Genomic DNA, 19,334 nt, shown 5'->3' on the forward strand with positions numbered 1-19,334 from the left:
CGGTATTTTTACCTAAATGTTTTTTTAGGACCCTTGATAAAGCCATTATAAATTTTGTTTGGGGTGGTAAAATTCCTCGAGTTGGTAAGTTAACTCTACAGAGGCCCAAGGACCAGGGGGGTCTAGCCCTACCAAACTTTTTATTTTACTACTTCGCAGCCAACATACACAAGATTGGTTTCTGGGTTAATGCATCAGATGTTAACTGGTGTGTACTGGAATTGCTATCATGCCACTCTTCATCTCTGAAAGCACTAATATTCTCTTCCCTCCCGTTGTCTCCTTCCCGATATTCTTCTAATCTTTTAGTTAAAGCCACGCTTAAGATTTGGATACAGTTCCGCCGACAGTTTAATTTCCTTTCAGCTTCAACCTTAAGCCCGATAGATAACAACATTCTATTAACTCCCACTAGACTAGATCACACATTTGGCACCTGGAAAAGATTGGGAATTACTACCTTTAGGGACCTATATGATGATGATACCTTTCACAGCTTCTCCGGATTGTGTTCCAAATTCAACCTTTTGCACACCAATATGTTTCGATACTTTCAAATTCGCCACTGTGCCCAGACACTCTTTGTCCCGTTTCCAGGGTGACCACCTGAACTACCTTGGGAACGCTTGTTTGCAGTTCCTGTTTACTCAAAAGGGCTGATCTCACAGTTTTATAATATTCTAATATCATTCACTGATTTCCCCTCAGCAGTTAGGCCTAAGTGGGAGCAAGAACTTGGGTTTGAGATTGAGGAGGAGCTTTGGAACAAAGTTTTAAAACAGATACATTCATCCTCTTCTTGTCATCGTTTGAATTTAATCCAGTTCAGACTTGTTCATAGGGCATACCTAGGCAAGGCCAGGCTGGCTAGTATATACCCTGGGGTAAATCCCTTATGCCCCCGATGTGATAAAGAGCCAGCTACCCTATTGCACATGTTTTGGACCTGCTCGAAGCTTGAGAAATACTGGAAAGCTGTCTTTGGTTCTTTAAACGAAGCTTTTGGAAGTAATGTTAGCCCCAACCCATTATTCGTAGTGTTTGGAGTACAACTGGAGTCTTCTCTGAAGTCTAGCGTGACTGAGGCACTAAATTTTGCTAAGAGAAGAATTCTTCTTGGGTGGAAAGCTTCCACGACACCCTCACATGCTCTGTGGTTAACAGATGTTATGTTCTTCCTTAACTTAGAAAAGATTAAATTTAGTTTGAGAGGTGTGGCAGACAGGTTTAATTTGGTCTGGGATCCCTTTATCACATACTTTAAAAAGTTGTCCAATTTAAGTGAATAGAAGCAGAATGCTAAATAGATTTGAACTGTGGTGTTTTGTTTTATTTTGGATTTTTTTTTATTAACTTATTTATTTATTGTTTTATTGTTTTATTTATTTAATTTAATAGTCAGCAATGCTGTCAGTATCATTATTAATGCTTGTATTTTTTTTTTTTTTTTTACGCTAATCTACTACTGATCAAAATGTCTACATGTTCACTTGTACATTTATAGGAGAGAGGGGGTGGCATAGGGAGGGGGGTTAGATGGCTTGGGAAGTAGGGGTTAAAGAATGTATGTTACTGTAACATTGAAAATGATCAATAAAAAAAACAAACAAAAAAAAAACTTGCTTTAGTACATTTGCGACTTCACTGCTGACATTATGTGCAGTCATTTTTAAAAATAAACACTTTATGGCTCAGTATAACATTGTGGCTTGTAAAGAGATTCTTAGATTCTTTGCACATTTCTACCCTGACTGACTATATTTCTGTTAAGAGGAAAACTGTCAATTTCATTTTTCAGTGAACCATTTAAAATCATGGCACCTGAGCACATGACTCCTACGTCCTCCTTGTGTCCACATTCATCCTCTCCACTCAGCTGAAATGTGCAGTTCCACAGGGACGTCTCGTTCCCCTCACACTCCACCTCATTCAGCCATATGGGTCCAGTTCCTGGTCCAAACCAGGCTGGTACCAGAGCACTGAGGGCGACTCCACACTGTAGCTGTCTGCAGACCACCTGCGCATCCTCAATATCCCACAAGTCACCACAAACGGTCCCCCATGAGCCACTGTGGAAAACCTCCAGCCTTCCTGCACAGTCTCCCCCAGAACCAACCAGCCTGATGGAGCTATGAGCTGAATTAAACTTACCTACACACACACACACACACATTACAGCTGTGGCATTCTCATTCCTTGGTCCCCTACATAAAGAAGAAAGTTAATCTTTTGACACTGAAATGAACAATAAATACTACATTATACTTTGGGGCAGATCATTTTAGGAAGATTGTTTGCCACTGTCATTTTTACCAGAGCAGGTGATTGACAGCTGTTCTCTGGAGCTGCAGTCGACTGCTTGTGCACTGCTGCAGTTCCCCAGATGAGCTTCACTCCCCGAACAACTGAACCCCATCACACACATGTGACTGTGTTCAGGACTGGATGTAGAAGAGCTGAAGAAGTTGAGCACAGAGCCACAGCCCAGCTGTCTGCAGACCACAGAGGCCACAGACTCACTCCAGGAGTCCAGCAGAACTCTCCTCCAGTCCTGCCTTAAGTACACCTCCACCTCCCCCTCACACTCCATCCCTCCAGACAACCGCACTCGCCCCTCATGAAATGCCAGAGAGGAACCTTAAGAGGAAAAAATATCACTTAATGTAAAGTGAGTAAAGTAACGTAAAGCATTTCTGAGATTGACTACACAACTCTAAGAGCTCACCACTGCAGATGACTCCAGCATCCTGTTTATGAGAGCATGCAGCTCGACTCCATGATGAAATGGGACATTTTGACAGGTGTGTTTCGTTCCCCTGACAATCAAACACTTCAGCCCAGATCTGGCCACTCCCCTCCCCAAACCAGTCTGACCCCAACACAGCCACAGTACTCCCACACTTCAGCTGACCACAGAGGACACTGGCAGCTCTACTATCCCAGTTAACATCACACACTGTGCCCCACTCACTGAGGTACTGGAGCTCCACTCGACCAGAACAGGAGTCAGAGCCGTTCGCCAGTCGAGCCTGAGTGTGACCTGAATCAACAGGAATTAACATGAATAAGAGCAGTTCAGTGCTATATTGTAACAAGCAGTGTAAAAATGAATGCTTTACCAGCACAAACCAGGCCCACATCACTGTCATGGGAGCAGTTGTGTTTGAGTGAAGATGCTGTTGGACAGAAGGAAATCTGAAATTCGTTGCCTCTACACTGAAGCTGCTCTGACCACACCTGACCCTCCCCTCTGCCAAAAGCAGCTGCTCCCAGCACCTCCACAGGAAGCCCACAGCCCAGCTCTCGACACACAACCTCTGCATCCTGCTGGTCAAAGTCAGCATCACACATTGTGGACCAGGTCTGTCTATGAAGCACCTCCACTCTCCCAGAGCACAAGTGGAAACCATCAGTAAGTCTGGACTTTCTGTGACCTGTGAGCATGTAAAGTATTCAAGTTCACTGCTTTAATTTTGCTAATAGGAGATATTTGAATAAAATGTCCACACTGAATTTGTCCTTATGGTCTACCTAGTAAAACAAACGGATTGAAAAATGTAGTCATGTAAACAATCTCTCTTGATATCATTTTGGTGCTGTTGATATTTAGAGGAAGATTTGTTAAAAAAATGAGTGCACACTTCAGACAGGAAGGTGATGTGTTTTCTGTGTACTTATTTTTCTACATTTTTATTTGTAGTCAACAGTAGACAAATTTTCTGAGAGAAGTGTTAGGCAGTATATTGCTTTTGCACTAGAATCTAGTCAAAAAGATAGATCAAATAATCCATTTCAAATTAGATCATTTCACACCTCTCACATCTTCCACAGTGGAACCCCATTTCAAAGCCAATGATTTAAAAGTTCCAAATTAATGTCACTCAAAATTTTTGGATATTGTATCTGATTTTATGGTAATGATGATATTAAGCGTACATTCATTCAGGGAAGTGATGACTAACTGCAGCTTACCTGAGCAGATGACTCCAGCATCTAAACCATGATCACAGTTATGTTTACCCCATCCTGCTGATCCACAGTTCTTCAGTGTGGACTCTGATCCACTACAACTCACATAATCCATCCAGATTTGTCCTGATCCTGGTCCAAAGTGAGCTCTACTCAGTACAGCTACAGCCTCACCACAGCGCAGCTCTCTACACACCACTGCAGCATCTCTCATATCCCAGCTGAATTCACACACTGTTCCCCACTGTCCTCTATGAAGAACCTCCACTCTCCCAGCACAGTGACTGCCACCATCCACCAGCCTCACACTGTCTGTACAACAGAGAGAGAGAGAGGGAGAGAGAGAGAGAGAGAGAGAGGGGGAGAGAGAGAGGGGGAGAGAGAGAGAGAGAGAGAGAGAGAGAGAGAGAGAGAGAGAGAGAGAGAGCTTCAAAACACGGTTAAAAAGGAACAGTTATTTTGGTGCTGGAACAAATGATTGGTGTTTGAGAAGTAAGAATCAAAGACATACTGGTAACACTTTATATTAAGGGTACATGACCTGTCAGTAATTAAGACATTTACTAATCAATAACTAATCAGAAAACAATGAGTCATTAATAAGGAACAAATTTATAAATCATATATTAACAACCACAAGACAAAATGACAAAATTGCTAACACATGTACTAATGAATGAAAATGATGGTAATAAAGGCTTTCTTCAGTGTCTGAATTTATTCATGTGTTAATTATCAAAAATAATGTTAGCACATATTGGCAAACTGCTAGAAGCTGTTAGTTTCATTCTATTCATGAAATTTATGATTTATGTCATACTGCAAGGTCAAATTGTTACAACATTAACATAAACTGCTGTATGTTTATTAAACTAGTAATGTAAACTAGTTTATTTACTGAAAAAAGGGCATGTGACTTAGTTAAAACTGTGAATTATTTAATATATGCCACAGTTATTCTGAAAAATACCACCTTCAGAAAAATGTTTCTCATTATACATCTGTTATTCTATATTGCTATAATTACTATATCTAAATGTTTTAGCATTTTGAAATGTTACACTTCCCAGCTGGGAATTATTGCTTTTCTTTGCCAGTAAATGAGTCTCTCCTAAAAAAAATCTATATTTCTGTTTTAGCATTTTTGCAAGATTTCACATTTTCCTAAGTTTTAAAGGTGGATTGTGTATGCATACTCTATTATATACGTAATTTACATGGCAGATATAATATTTACACATGTTAAATATTTCCCTGAGGGAAAAGCGGCTTAGACACAGTGTGTGTGTGTGTGTGTGTGTGTGTGTGTGTGTGTGTGTCTGTGTGTGTGTGTGTGTGTGTGGTCTGAGTGTTGTGAGTGCTAATATGTATTTTTGTGCCTCACCTCTTTTCAGAATAGCCTGTAATCACAGGGTATTTTAAACATGGCATTTAGTAAATTAAATAAGATTATGTAAGATTAATTAATGCTGATGTCCCTCTTACCAGCACACACCAGACCCACATCACTGTCATGAGAGCAGTTTTTGAGTGAAGATGTTGTTGGACAGAAGTGAATCTGAGATTCGTTGCCTCTACACTGGAGCTCCTCTGACCACACCTGACCGTCCCCTCTGCCAAAAGCAGCTGCTCCCAGCACCTCCACAGGAAGCCCACAGCCCAGCTCTCGACACACAACCTCTGCATCCTGCTGGTCAAAGTCAGCATCACACACTGTGGACCAGGTCTCTCCATGAAGCAGCTCCACTCTCCCAGAGCAGCGAGAACCACCAATCAGCTTGATTCTTCCTATAATATTAACATGAGAAAATAGAGATTATATAAAAAAACATTTAAGATTGGCAGTACAGGTTTCACTGTTAATCAGTGATACTTTTTCATGTTAAAAGTATATTTTAAATAAATGTCTGTTTTATTAAAATGTGCTTGATGTCTGAAACTGTTTTTCTTTGACACCAAACATGTAAGAGGTTATGTAGTGAAGAGTACCTGAACAAATGACTCCAGCATCTTTATTATGATCACAGTAATGTTTACCCCATCCTGGATAAATACAGTTCTTCAGTGTAGACTCTGATCCACTACAATAAACATTATTCATCCAGATTGGTCCTGATCCTGGTCCAAAATAAGCATTGCTCAGTGCATGTAGACCCTCCCCACATGCCAGCTCTCTACACACCACTGTAGCATCTCTCATATCCCAGTTAATACCACACACTGTTCCCCACTGTCCTCTGTGAAGAACCTCCACTCGCCCATCACAACGACTGCCACCATCCACCAACCTCACACTGACTGTACATAAGAGTTGGAGGGAGAAATATGTTCAATATAACATGAAGTACATTAAGTCAAAGCATGTAAGACTAATTTAAGTAGATGTGCATTTTACCAGAACACACAAGCCCCACATCATTATCATGGGTGCAGTTGTGTTTGAGTGAAGATGATTTTGGACAGAAGTGAATCTGAGATTCATTGCCTCTACACTGGAGCTCCTCTGACCACACCTGACCCTCCCCTCTGCCAAAAGCAGCTGCTCCCAGCACCTCCACAGGAAGCCCACAGCCCAGCTCTCGACACACAACCTCTGCATCCTGCTGGTCAAAGTCAGCATCACACACTGTGGCCCAGGTCTCTCCATGAAGCACCTCCACTCTTCCAGAGCAGTGAGAACCACCAACCAGCCTGACTCCTAATCAGAGTTGGGAGGGTTACTTCAAAATGTATTTCATTACAGATCTGATTACTTGTTAAGAAATGTAAGCTAATACAGACGATTACTATATTAATGTAATCTCATTACTTTCTGTTACTTTCGGATGATGAGCCTTTTATTTAAGATCTGTAATTAAATAAAGAGAAAAAAGACTCTTTTAATAGAATTTAAATTAACACACACCAAACACAGAAACTGCACTGATTTGTGAAACAGAATAAGAGATTATAGGAGACTTAAATATTGTGCCTCACAGAAATTATATTAATAGTTACTGAGCTCATATAACATATGAGAAACATATGGAAATAATTCATACAAAGATGGCAAATTTCTAAACAAGATAATGTGTTTGGGTTTAGACATGTACACTGAAACCTTCAAGTTCATACATAAAGCTTTGCTCCCCTGGAAACATATTGCAAAAATTATAATAAAAAAAAAAAAAAAAAATAAAAATGTCTTAGTCTAAAACACAGCGGAAAAGTAATCAGTGTAGAATGATCCTCCTGCACACTGGATCAAATGCAGTATAGTTCAAAACTCTACTGCTCTCCTGGGACTTTTACTCATTTTCCTTATTTGTTATAAATCTGTTGTTTTTCATGCCTATATCAAAACATCAATCTGGTAGAAAACATGTTTTAAGACCTTTCATGAACAATAAGTAAAAATAGAGTTGATTCTAAAAGCTCTGACTGACCATCATGTGTTTTTTATCTACTAAAAGGCGGCACTGGCTCTTAACACTTCATATTGGAGCATCGTGCTGGACTTTGATGATGGTAATCAGCTCTTAGCGGTTTCAGCAGCTCAAAGAAATCAGTTTTTAAAGGCATTCATTTCACAGGAAAACTGAGTGAGAGTTGATTTTGCTTACAATTAATAACCATTTACGTGTATTAATATTTTGCACCCAACATTGAAAAACTACTGAAAATAATCGAATGAATGAATGAATGAATGAATGAATGAATGAACCACGCACATGGAATGAAACTAACTTTCACTGAGGTGATTTCACTTTCTGTTAATGTTTCAGACTGTTAGTTAAAACCTGTCAGGTTGAGATTTTTTAAAATGTTATTTATAGTAACATTTAAACTGTAGAATTTAAGGAGAAACAACAACAGAGAGTTTACTGTCTGATCACATCAGATCAGATCAGTCTGATACTGTAGAATCTGGTGATGTGGACAATCAGACTGATCATGACTGATTCAGAAATCTTCAGTACAGCACAGCAGATCTCAGTTTTGACAATAAAAATAAAATATTTACTAAAATCTCTACAGATTGGCTGAATAAAAATACAGAAAATGCTGCTGTGAAAGCGATTCTTATTAATTGTTTTTTGGAAGCACCACCATCTCCTCCCATTAACCCCCAAATTAAAAACTCTTTAAATCTCCATGACTCATGTGACATAGTTATCGTTAAAATAGCAAAATTCTGTGAAAGATGACGAGTTTGGTTTTGAATGTAATCCTGCTGGTAATCACTCTTTTAATAATGTACCTGTGATCTGGTCATTGCTTTGTTTACTGTAACTGTAACAGATTATAATGACCATTTTTGTAATCCTGATCAGTTAACACCGTAACTTCTATTCCATTACTATCCAGCCCAATACATTTTCAATATAGAGATGATGTAGTTTTTTTTTATAAGTGATATAACACTATTAATAAAAAAATTCTAAAATGTTCAAAAGCTTTTTATTATTTTTCCCAGAAAATACATGGTTCTAAAGACAAAAATACACAGGATAAATTGTTTTTGAAGGTTTCCAATAATTCTTGTGTAAATTCAACAACAATTTCTGAAATGCTAATGATTTTGATTAACAAGTATCTTATTTAATCGCTGTTGAATTAAATTTGAATGGCAAAGTTGAAGTCACTAAATTGGTTACAGAATTTCAGAAAAGCCCACCTGAACAGACGACTCCAGCATCTTTCAAATGATCACAGTTAAGTTTTCCCCATCCTGCTGATCTACAGTTCTTCAGTGTGGACTCTGATCCACTGCAGTCCACATTATTCATCCAGATTGGTCCTGATCCTGGTCCAAAGTGGGCATCACTCAGTGCATCTACAGCCTCTCCACAGCGCAGCTCTCTACACACCACTGCAGCATCTCTCATATCCCAGTAATCGTCACACACTGTTCCCCACTGTCCTCTATGAAGAACCTCCAATCTCCCAGCACAGCGACTGCCACCATCAACCAACCTCACACTGTCTGTGTAACAGAGAGAATGAGAGGGGTGGGGGAGAGAGAGAGATTTCAGGAGGACACTCAGCTCCACATCATGGTTAAAAGGGAATGAACAGTTACTGTGGTGCTCAGCAAAATGTGAAATGTTTGGGAAGTAGGAAACAAAATCACACTTAATTACAAATATAAATTGCACAGATTTTTCTTTACAAATCATTGGAAACTGCAGTGAATGTCAGTGTGTTATTTGCATAACAGTTTGACTAGTTCTGCTGTGCAGATTGAAAATAATTATGATCACATCACAAAAACACTTTTAAAACTTCAAATACAGAGTAAATCTTTTAAAAGCTTTAATTAAAGTAAATCTTAAAATCAGTCAAATGTATATAGACAGTGGTTTCTTACAGCAAATAAGTCACAGATGCATACATCTCAGTCTATAAATGTAGTTCTTACCAGCACACACCAGTCTCACATCACTGTCATGGGAGCAGTTGTGTTTGAGTGAAGATGCTGGACAGAAGTAAATCTGAGATTCGTTGCCTCTACACTGAAGCTCCTCTGACCACACCTGACCCTTCCCTCTGCCAAAAGCAGCTGCTCCCAGCACCTCCACAGGAAGTCCACAGCCCAGCTCTCGACATACAAAGTCTGCATCCTGCTGGTCAAAGTCAGCATCACACACTGTGGACCAGGTCTCTCCATGAAGCACCTCCACTCTCCCAGAGCAGCGAGAACCATCGATCAGCTTAATTCTTCCTATAATATTAACAGGAGAAAATAAAGATTATACAAAACAACATTTTAGGATTGACTATCATTTTCATGTGCTTTTCCAGTTTGAGATCACACAGACATCAAATTACTTAATTTCTTAATGCATTGCACATATATATAATCTATTAATCAGCTATAATTTTTCATGTCAAAAACATATTTTAAATAAATGTCTGTTTTATTAAAATGTGCTTGATGCCTGAAACTGTTTTTCTTTGACACCAAAAATATAAGAGGTTATGTAGTGAAGAGTACCTGAACAAATGACTCCAGCATCTTTATTATGAATACAGTGATGTTTACCCCATCCTGGAGAAATACAGTTCTTCAGTGTAGACTCTGATCCATTACAATAAACATTATTCATCCAGATTGGTCCTGATCCTGGTCCAAAATAAGCATTGCTCAGTGCAGTTACAGCCTCCCCACATCCCAGCTCTCTACACACCACTGCAGCATCTCTCATATCCCAGTTAATACCACATACTGTTCCCCACTGTCCTCTGTGAAGAACCTCCACTCTCCCTTCACAGCGACTGCCACCATCCACCAACCTCACACTGACTGTACATAAGAGTTGGAGGGAGAAATATGTTTAATATAACAAGTGGTACATTAAGTCAAAGCATGTAAGACCAATTTAAGTAGATGTGCATCTTACCAGCACAGACCAGTCCCACATCACTGTCATGGGTGCAGTTGTGTTTGAGTGAAGATGATGTTGGACAGAAGTGAATCTGAGATTCGTTGCTTCTACACTGAAGCTCCTCTGACCACACCTGACCCTTCCCTCTGCCAAAAGCAGCTGCTCCCAGCACCTCCACAGGAAGCCCACAGCCCAGCTCTCGACACACAACCTCTGCATCCTGCTGGTCAAAGTCAGCATCACACACTGTGGACCAGGTCTCTCCATGAAGCACCTCCACTCTCCCAGAGCAGTGAGAACCACCAACCAGCCTGACTCCTAATCAGAGTTGGGAGGGTTACTTCAAAATGTATTTTATTACAGATCTGATTACTTGTTAAGAAATGTAAGCTAATAAAGACGATTACTATATTAATGTAATCTCATTACTTTCTGTTACTTTCGGATGACGAGCCTTTTATTTAAGATGTATAATTAAATGAAGAGAAAAAAAAGACTCTTTAAAAAGAATTTAAATTAACACACACCAAACACAGAAACTGCACTGATTTACAAAACAGAATAAGAGATTATAGGAGACTCATGAATGAATGAATGAGATGAATGAATGAATTAATGAATGAACCACGCACATGGAATGAAACTAACTTTGCTGCTGAGGTGACTTTACTTTCTGTTAATGTTTCAGACTGTTAGTTAAAACCTGTCAGGTTGAGGTTTTTAAAAATGTTATTTATAGTAACATTTAAATTGTAGAATTTAAGGAGAAATAAACGACAACATAGAGTTTACTGTCTGATCACATCAGATCAGATCAGTCTGATACTGTAGAATCTGGTGATGAGGAAAATCAGAGTACATGACTGATTCAGAAATCTACAGAAAAAGAGCAGATCTCAGTTCTGACAATAAAAATGAAATATTTACTAAAATCTCTACAGATTGGCTGAATTAAAAAAACCTGAACCGCTGCTGTGAAGGAGATTCTTCAGAAATTCCCTTTAGGCAGCATCACCATTTCCACCCATTTCCCCCCAGATTAAAGACTCTTTAAATCTAAATAACCCATGTGACATATTTATCCTTAAAACAGTGAAATTCTGTGTGATTCGGCTGTAATCTGATCACTGCTTTGTTTACTGTAGCTGTATTGGATTATAGTTACCATTTAAAAAAATATCCTGATCAGTTAACACCGTAACTTCTATTCCATTACTACCCAGCCCTGCACCAAACAGTCTGACTCCTAATACATTTTTAATACAGAGATGATGTAGTTTTTTTATAAGTGATATAATGCTATTAATAAAAAATTGCAAAATGTTCAAAAGCTTTGTATTATTTTTCCCAGACAAATTTAAGAAATTCTAGTGTGAAAATTCAACAACAATTTCTGAAATGCTAATGATTTTGATTAAAAAGCATTTTAAATAATGGCTGTTCAATTCAAGTCTGAATGACAAAGTTGATGTCACTACATTGGTTACAGATTTTCAGAAAAGCCCACCTGAACAGACGACTCCAGCATCTTCCGAATGACCACAGTTAAGTTTTCCCCATCTTGCTGATCTACAGTTCTTCAGTGTAGACTCTGATCCACTACAGCCAACTTTATTCATCCAGACTGGTCCTGATCCTGGTCCAAAGCGAGCATCACTCAATGCATCTACAGCCTCTCCACAGCCCAGCTCTCTACACACCACTGCAGCATCTCTCATATCCCAGTTATCATCACACACAGTTCCCCACTGTCCTCTATGAAGAACCTCCACTCTTCCAGCACAGCGACTGCCACCATCCAGCAACCTCACAATGTCTGTGCAACAGGAGGTATAATAGACAGATATTTATGTATGTGGCCATAACTACCTCTGAAGACAGTGAGGTTCAGACATTGGTAGATTCAGGGCTTTTTTCCCCACATCTCCAGTCATAAGTTTCACTGTAGAGAAAGCTCACTGCTGCACTAGCAGGAATATTATAAAGTCACTGATGCTGCTCAGTTCAGTTTTGACTTACTGAGATTGCAGGTATGCAATACACGTATTCAGTTAACACAATTATAATACAAAAGAAAGAGATTGCTATGTGATTGTTTATGATTGTAATTAACAGATTAGTCTTATTACATTCAAACTTCATAACTTGTTTTTATTTAGGCTGCTCATAATGCTGCTCAATTTAGGCAGAAATGATTTACAATCACTGGCTTTGGTGAAAAGGTCCATAGTTGGCTCTCAAGCAATTAAATGAGTTTGGTTTTTCAGTAATAATTAAGAACAGAAAAAAGATGGGCAGTCACAAAGAAAAAGAGAGAGAGCAAGAGAGAGAGAGAGAGAGAGAGAGAGAGAGAGAGAGAGAGAGAGAGAGAGATTAAATGTAAACTACTTAGCTCCGTACATTGTAGAGAGGTCCATTTTGCAGAAAAGTGACCTACATCACAGTGACTAAAATAACTGCCAAATATATGTATTACACCAATCATCAACTTCTCCTTTAGAATTTTTAACCAAATGTTTTTTATCTGTCCTGATTTTTACCTTCTCCATTTATTCCGTTCCCATCTATCCAGTCTTTCACAAACTGCTTGATTTCTATGTCTGCTCTTTTCTCCATGTATAGATTATTGAAAAAGCCTGCATTAAAAATTCTTTATAAAAGTCTGTCTCTACCAAAGCCCAGCTAACAGGAAGGAAGATGCTCATAAATTACACAGACAAAATACATCCAAATGTAGCTGCTAATTTCTAAATTATGTTACATGATGCTGTGCCGTCACAACACTAGTGATATAATGATACTCTGTAGTATGAGGAGGTAGCAATACAACTTTGAACAACCATTAATTAATCATCTAATTCCTATATAACCTGCAGGCTAACAGAGCCTGCAGCCTAAACTGAGCATCTACTGGACCTCAACTAAAGCTTGCTGATAACGTGCAAAGTTACTAGTGGTCCAAATAAAAACAGTGCATCAATAAGAGAATTTAATAACAATTAGTGAAGATATTACTCTTACCTTCACACACCAGACCCACATCACTGTCATGGGAGCAGTTGTGTTTGAGTGAAGATGATGTTGGACAGGAGTAAATATGAGATTCATTGCCTCTACACTGAAGCTCCTCTGACCACACATGACCCTCCCCTCTGCCAAAAACAGCTGCTCCCAGCACCTCCACAGGAAGTCCACAGCCCAGCTCTCGACACACAACCTCTGCCTCCTGCTGGTCAAAGTCAGCATCACACACTGTGGACCAGGTCTCTCCATGAAGCACCTCCACTCTCCCAGAGCAGTGAGAACCACCAACCAGTCTGACTCCTCCTACAATATCAGCATAACAATAGCGATCACAGAGGACATATGTTTATAAACAGTGTGTATTAATATCTACTTGTTTAAAATGTGGCAGGAGTTACTAAAAAGCTTTTCATTAACACTCAAAATGAAAACTATAAAACGTTTAGAATCATATCTCAGAACATGGAACATGACCTCTCTGGCAGGGATAGAGCCCGAGCTAGTATATGAAGCTGAGAGATACCAACTAGATATAGTTGGGCTCACCTCAACACATGGCAGGGCCTCTGGAATAGACTCTTGAAAGAGGGGTTGGACTTTATTCCACTCTGGAGTTGTCCAGGGTGAAAGGCGCCGGGCAGGAGTGGGCTTACTCATAACTCCCCGGCTCAGCGCCTGTACGTTGGGGTTTTCTCAGGTGGATGAGAGGGTTATTTCCCTGCGCATTCGGGTTGGGGAATGGGCTCTGACTGTTGTCTGTGCTTATGCACCGAACGACAGTTCGGAGTACCCGGGCTTCTTGGAGACCCTGGAGGGGGTACTGGAAAGTGCCCCCTGTGGGGACTCCATTGTCTTGTTGGGTGACTTCAACGCTCATGTGGGCAAAGACAGTGAGACCTGGAAGGGCGTGATTGGGAGGAACGGCCTCCCCGATCTGAACCAGAGTGGTGTTTTGTTATTGGAGTTCTGTGCTCGCCACAGTCTGTCCATAACAAACACCATGTTCGAACACAAAGGTGTGCATAAGTGCACATGGCATCAGGACAACTTAAGCCGCAGTTCATTGATCGACTTCGTAGTTGTGTCATCGGATTTGCGACCATGTGTTTTGGACACCCGAGTGAAGAGAGGAGCGGAGCTGTCAACCGATCACCACCTAGTGGTGAGTTGGATCAGATGGCGGCTCAAAATACCAGACAGATCTGGCAGACCCAAATGAGTTGTGATGGTTTGTTGGGAACGTCTGGCAGAGGAACCTACCCGAAAGATCTTCAACTCCCACATTCGACAGAGCTTCGACTGCATACCGAGGGAGGCCGGTGACATTGCGTCTGAGTGGGTCCTGTTCCGTGCCTCCATTGTCGATGCAGCGGATCAGAGCTGTGGCCGCAAGGTTGTAGATACCTGTCGTGGCGGCAATCCCCAAACCCACTGGTGGACACCTCAGGTACAGGAAGCTGAAAAAAGAGTCCTATCAGGCCTGGATGGCTTGTGTGCCTCTGAAGGCAAAAGATGGGTACCGAAGGGTCAAGTGGGCTGTGGCTTCGGCGGTTGCTGAGGCAAAAACTTGGGTGTGGGAGGAGTTTGGTGAGGCCATGGAGAAAGACTATCGACAGGCAACGAGAAGGTTCTAGCAACCATCAGACGCCTCAGGAGAGGAAAGCGGTTCCCAACCAACACTGTATACAGTGGCATTCGACTGGGGATGTCATTGGACGGTGGAAGGAATACTTCAAGGATCTTCTCAATCCCACCAATGATCCTTCCCCAGAGGAGGCTGAGCTTGGAGATCTGAGTGAGGGTCCGTTCCTGAGGTAGCCAAGGTAGCCAAGGTGGTTGGAAAACTCCTTGGTGGCAGAGCAACGGGTGTGGATGAGATCCGCCCAGAATTCCTGAGGGCTCTGGATGTTGTAGGGCTGTCTTGGCTGACACGCCTCTGCAACATCGCTTCGACATTTGTGGCGGTCCACCTGAAATGGCAGACCGAGGTGGTGGTCTTGCTTTTTAAGAAAGGGGACCGGAGAGTGTGTTCCAACTATCGGGGGATCACACTTCTCAGCCTACCCGGTAAGGTCTATGCAGGGGTACTGGAGAAGAGAGCCTGACTGATAGTTGAATCTCAGCTACAAGAGGAACAATGTGGGTTTTGAGCAGGTCGTGGAACACTGGACCAGCTTTTTATCCTCAACGGGTCCTGGAGGGTGCATGGGAGTTAGTCCATAATGTTTTGTGGATTTGGAGAAGGCATTCGACCACGTCCCTCAGGGGATCCTGTGGGGAGTGCTCCAGGAGTATAGGGTGAGGGGCTCATTGTTACGGGCCATTCAGTCCCTGTACAAACGGAGCAGGAGCTTGGGTCGTATAGCCGGCAGTAAGTAAGATTGGTTTCCAGTCAGGGTTGGACTCCGCCAGGGCTGTCCGTTGTCACCAATTCTGTTCATAACTTTTATTCAGTATTTACACTTAATCAGTGTAGATTAAAATGTGCTGGTTTTACAGTGGCTAAAAAGACAATTACCATACACTCCTAGTCTTTCCTTGCATACTTACTGTAAACTAATTTCTGTAAAATAGCAAATTTAGAATGTACAATGTACAATTGACTATAAAGCACATCCTAAAACAGTAGAGCTGTGTGTGTGTGTGTGTGTGATGACCACATTTCCAAAATTTATAAAGATAAAAGTAGTCAAAACTCTTACTTAATTCTTACTCAAATTCTATGGATTCTGTATTGAGGGATTATTTATAAAAGCACTACAGTGAAGTTTACCTGAACAAATGACTCCAGCATCTTCACCATGACCACAGTTATGTTCACCCCAATCTGGTGATTTACAGGTCTTTAGTGTAGACTCTGATCCATTACATCCCACGTCATCCATCCAGATTGGTCCTGATCCTGGTCCAAAGTGAGCTCTACTCAGTACATTTACAGCATCTCCACAGCTCAGCTCTCTACACACCACTGCAGCATCTGTTATATCCCAGTCATCATCACACACTGTTCCCCAATGATTATTATGAAGAATCTCCACTCTCCCAGCACAGCCACTGTCACCATCCACCAACCTCACACTGTCTGTACAACAGAGAAAGAGAGAGAGAGAGAGAGAGAGAGAGAGAGAGAGAGAGAAAGAGAGGAGAGAAATACTACATGGCCAAAACACATGGACACCAAAGCATCACGCTTGTTGAATATTCCGCTCCAAACCCATGGGCATTAATGCGGAGCCCTTCATTTTTCACTTTCATGGTTGAATGATTTGCTTCTATTCAGAAGAAATATTATTATATTATTACTATTATTATACAGAAATTAAATGTGAAAAATAGGCCAACTTTACTGCTTTGATATTCTTCTGTTCCTCAAAGATAACATTAACATTAGCAAAAGCTCGACAGATGAATAACTAATCAAACTCGAATTCTGTCAAACTAATTAGAATGAATGGGGTTCCTTACTATTCAGTTTGATGCTGTATAATTTGCCGATATGGATATTTGGGGTAGAAGCAAAATTCTTACTGTATTTCTGCTACAACTCACTGCTTTTATAATGTATGTGATCTGATTATTGTGTATTTTCAGTAACAGTAACAGAAAGTAGTTGCGTTTTTTTTGCATTCTGATTAAATAACATTGTTATTAATACATAAATAAAATCAGACAAAATTGGCTCAAATGAACCAAAGTTATCAGTGTAAAGTTTCAGTGTTGTTTTCTTTTCCCAGCCATTCATGAGCGAGCCTGTAATGAAAAATAGGAGCGTCTGACACCAGAACTTTATTATCAGTACAAAGTCAATTCCAATTCCTATGTTTCACTGTGTAAAAACGTTAACAAACACAGTTTGACAGATTTGGTTGATCTACATAGCCCTCTTGTTATTGTGATATAAAATATTGTAAAATTTCAGTTTTGAGACAGAGGAATATCTTTGCATATATCTTTAAATGTTGACTCATCTACAGAGATGAAATCGGTGGGCAGCCCTATGCACAGTGCCCGGGGAGCAATTGTGAGCAGTGAGAAAGGTAACAAGTTCAGAAATCAAGGCTCAGCTTTGGTACACTGAGACTAAAATTATAAAATGGTCCAGTTCATTCAGTTTTAACAACTATGCAAATGCAATTTAATGAAAAGCTGTGCTACTGTTCTGGAGTTCTGCCTTATTTGTTTAAAATCTGTTGCTTGTTATACCAAAAGATCTATCCGGTTGAAATTTTCTTCTGAGACTCCTCATCAACAATATTTATTAAATTGAGGTCATTCTAAAAACTCTGATTGGTCAACATTTGTGTTTTATCTACTAAAAGACCTGCAGTGGCTCATAAGGCTTCACATGTTTGGACGTTGTGATGTAATAGACACTCCCTAAACTCAGTTCACACAGGTTTTAAAAGGCATTAATTTCACATGAAACTTAGTGAGATCTGACTGACTTCATCACAAATATGAATAACTTACACATATTGACATTTTACACCCATCAGTTACTACTGAACTCCTCAAGAAGAAATCATGTATGTGAAAATAAGACTAACTTTGTCTCTTTGGAGATTTAACTGTCTTTTCACATTTCAGAACTGTCAGTTGATGTTATCTCTCTACAGCATTAAAATTGGGCAAGTCACCATTAGCAAATATTTGATTTCCAGCTATTTAAATATACTGCCCTCCAGAACTTCATAAATATTGGCACCCCTAGCAAATATGAGAAAAACAGGCTGTAAGATCCTTTTGAACTTTCAATGAAATATTAATAACAAATCTAATAATAACAACAATTAATAATACATCTTAACAGGAAATAAATATTTTTCTCAAATCTGTGTGTGCCAACTATTTGCACCCGTTCATTTAATACTTTGTGCAGCCTCCCTTTACAAAGATAACAGCTCTTAAATGTTTAATGAAACTGGAGAACAAGTGACAGATCTAAGACCGTTTCTCCATATAGAGCCTCTCCAGACAGGTATTCTATGGTGTTTAGGTCAGGGAATGGGGATGACCATGGCAAGTCCTTGAGGTGTGCTTTGTCCTACTGGACGATCTGACCACAGTCCAGTTGAAGCTTCCTGGCTGAGGCCCTCAGGTTTTGATTTATCATGTGCTGGTACTTGATGGAACCATCCTCCTCACTGTGAGGGGGTCAGTATAGACATACGTCCTCTTCTCAACAGATTCTTAACATCTTGCATCATCATGCATCTGACCATTTATGTCATACTAATAATTCAAGTGAGTTTACACACATAAAACATTAATGAGAATAACCTTCAGTTACATTTCCCTCATAAGAATCTCTAGAGGTGCCAACAAATGTGTCATACACAGTTATGAGAAAAAAAAAAATATTGATTAGGATACCAAGTTCAATAGTTCATGTTTATTAATGTTAAGAGCTCATACTGTGCATTACTCAATTTTTTATTTGAAATGAATGAGCTTGATGTAGGAGGTCAAAGGAGTATTGTTAAAGTTTCAAAATATAATGTATACAGTCCATACATGAATAACGCACATGCAAAACAGATCATTTTAAATTTGATGTCACAAAAACACGACGTTTACACAGATCCAACTATTCAGCCTAATGGAGTGCAGCTCCGCAGCTCTGAGAATTTCTCTGTACTTATTCTGTTAAGTACAGAGTCAGTGATCCTCAACACAGAACACAACCACAGAAAATCAAGAGAATGTACTTACCAGCTATGGTGAGTGAGATTGTGGACAGAAGAATGAGGGCCAAACATTTATCCATGTCCCTCTGACCTGCAAATAGTCACTTCAGTTTAGCAGCAGAACAAGCTTCACCTCCACTCCCCCAGACAGACTGAAAAAACTGACTGAGAGAGAGAGGGAAAGAACTCCCCACAGCCACCAATCACACTCACTATGACCTTATTAGAAAGAGGAGAGGAAATCATCAAACATTTTCAGAGACAAATCAGAGGAGGCATTTTTTTC

General features: G+C 40.1%; 1 protein-coding gene and 1 pseudogene across 1 annotated transcript in view; both read right to left on the reverse strand.

Moving 5' to 3' along the window:
- The window catches only part of LOC108412925 (deleted in malignant brain tumors 1 protein-like), a 267,541-nt gene that overhangs the window by 47,122 nt on the left and 201,085 nt on the right, over positions 1 to 19,334 (reverse strand). The gene's annotated exons all lie outside the window — the stretch shown is intronic.
- LOC119263733 lies at positions 3,524 to 12,250 on the reverse strand (annotated as a pseudogene).

Source organism: Pygocentrus nattereri, chromosome 1, assembly GCF_015220715.1.
Source record: "Pygocentrus nattereri isolate fPygNat1 chromosome 1, fPygNat1.pri, whole genome shotgun sequence".
Taxonomy (NCBI): domain Eukaryota; kingdom Metazoa; phylum Chordata; class Actinopteri; order Characiformes; family Serrasalmidae; genus Pygocentrus; species Pygocentrus nattereri.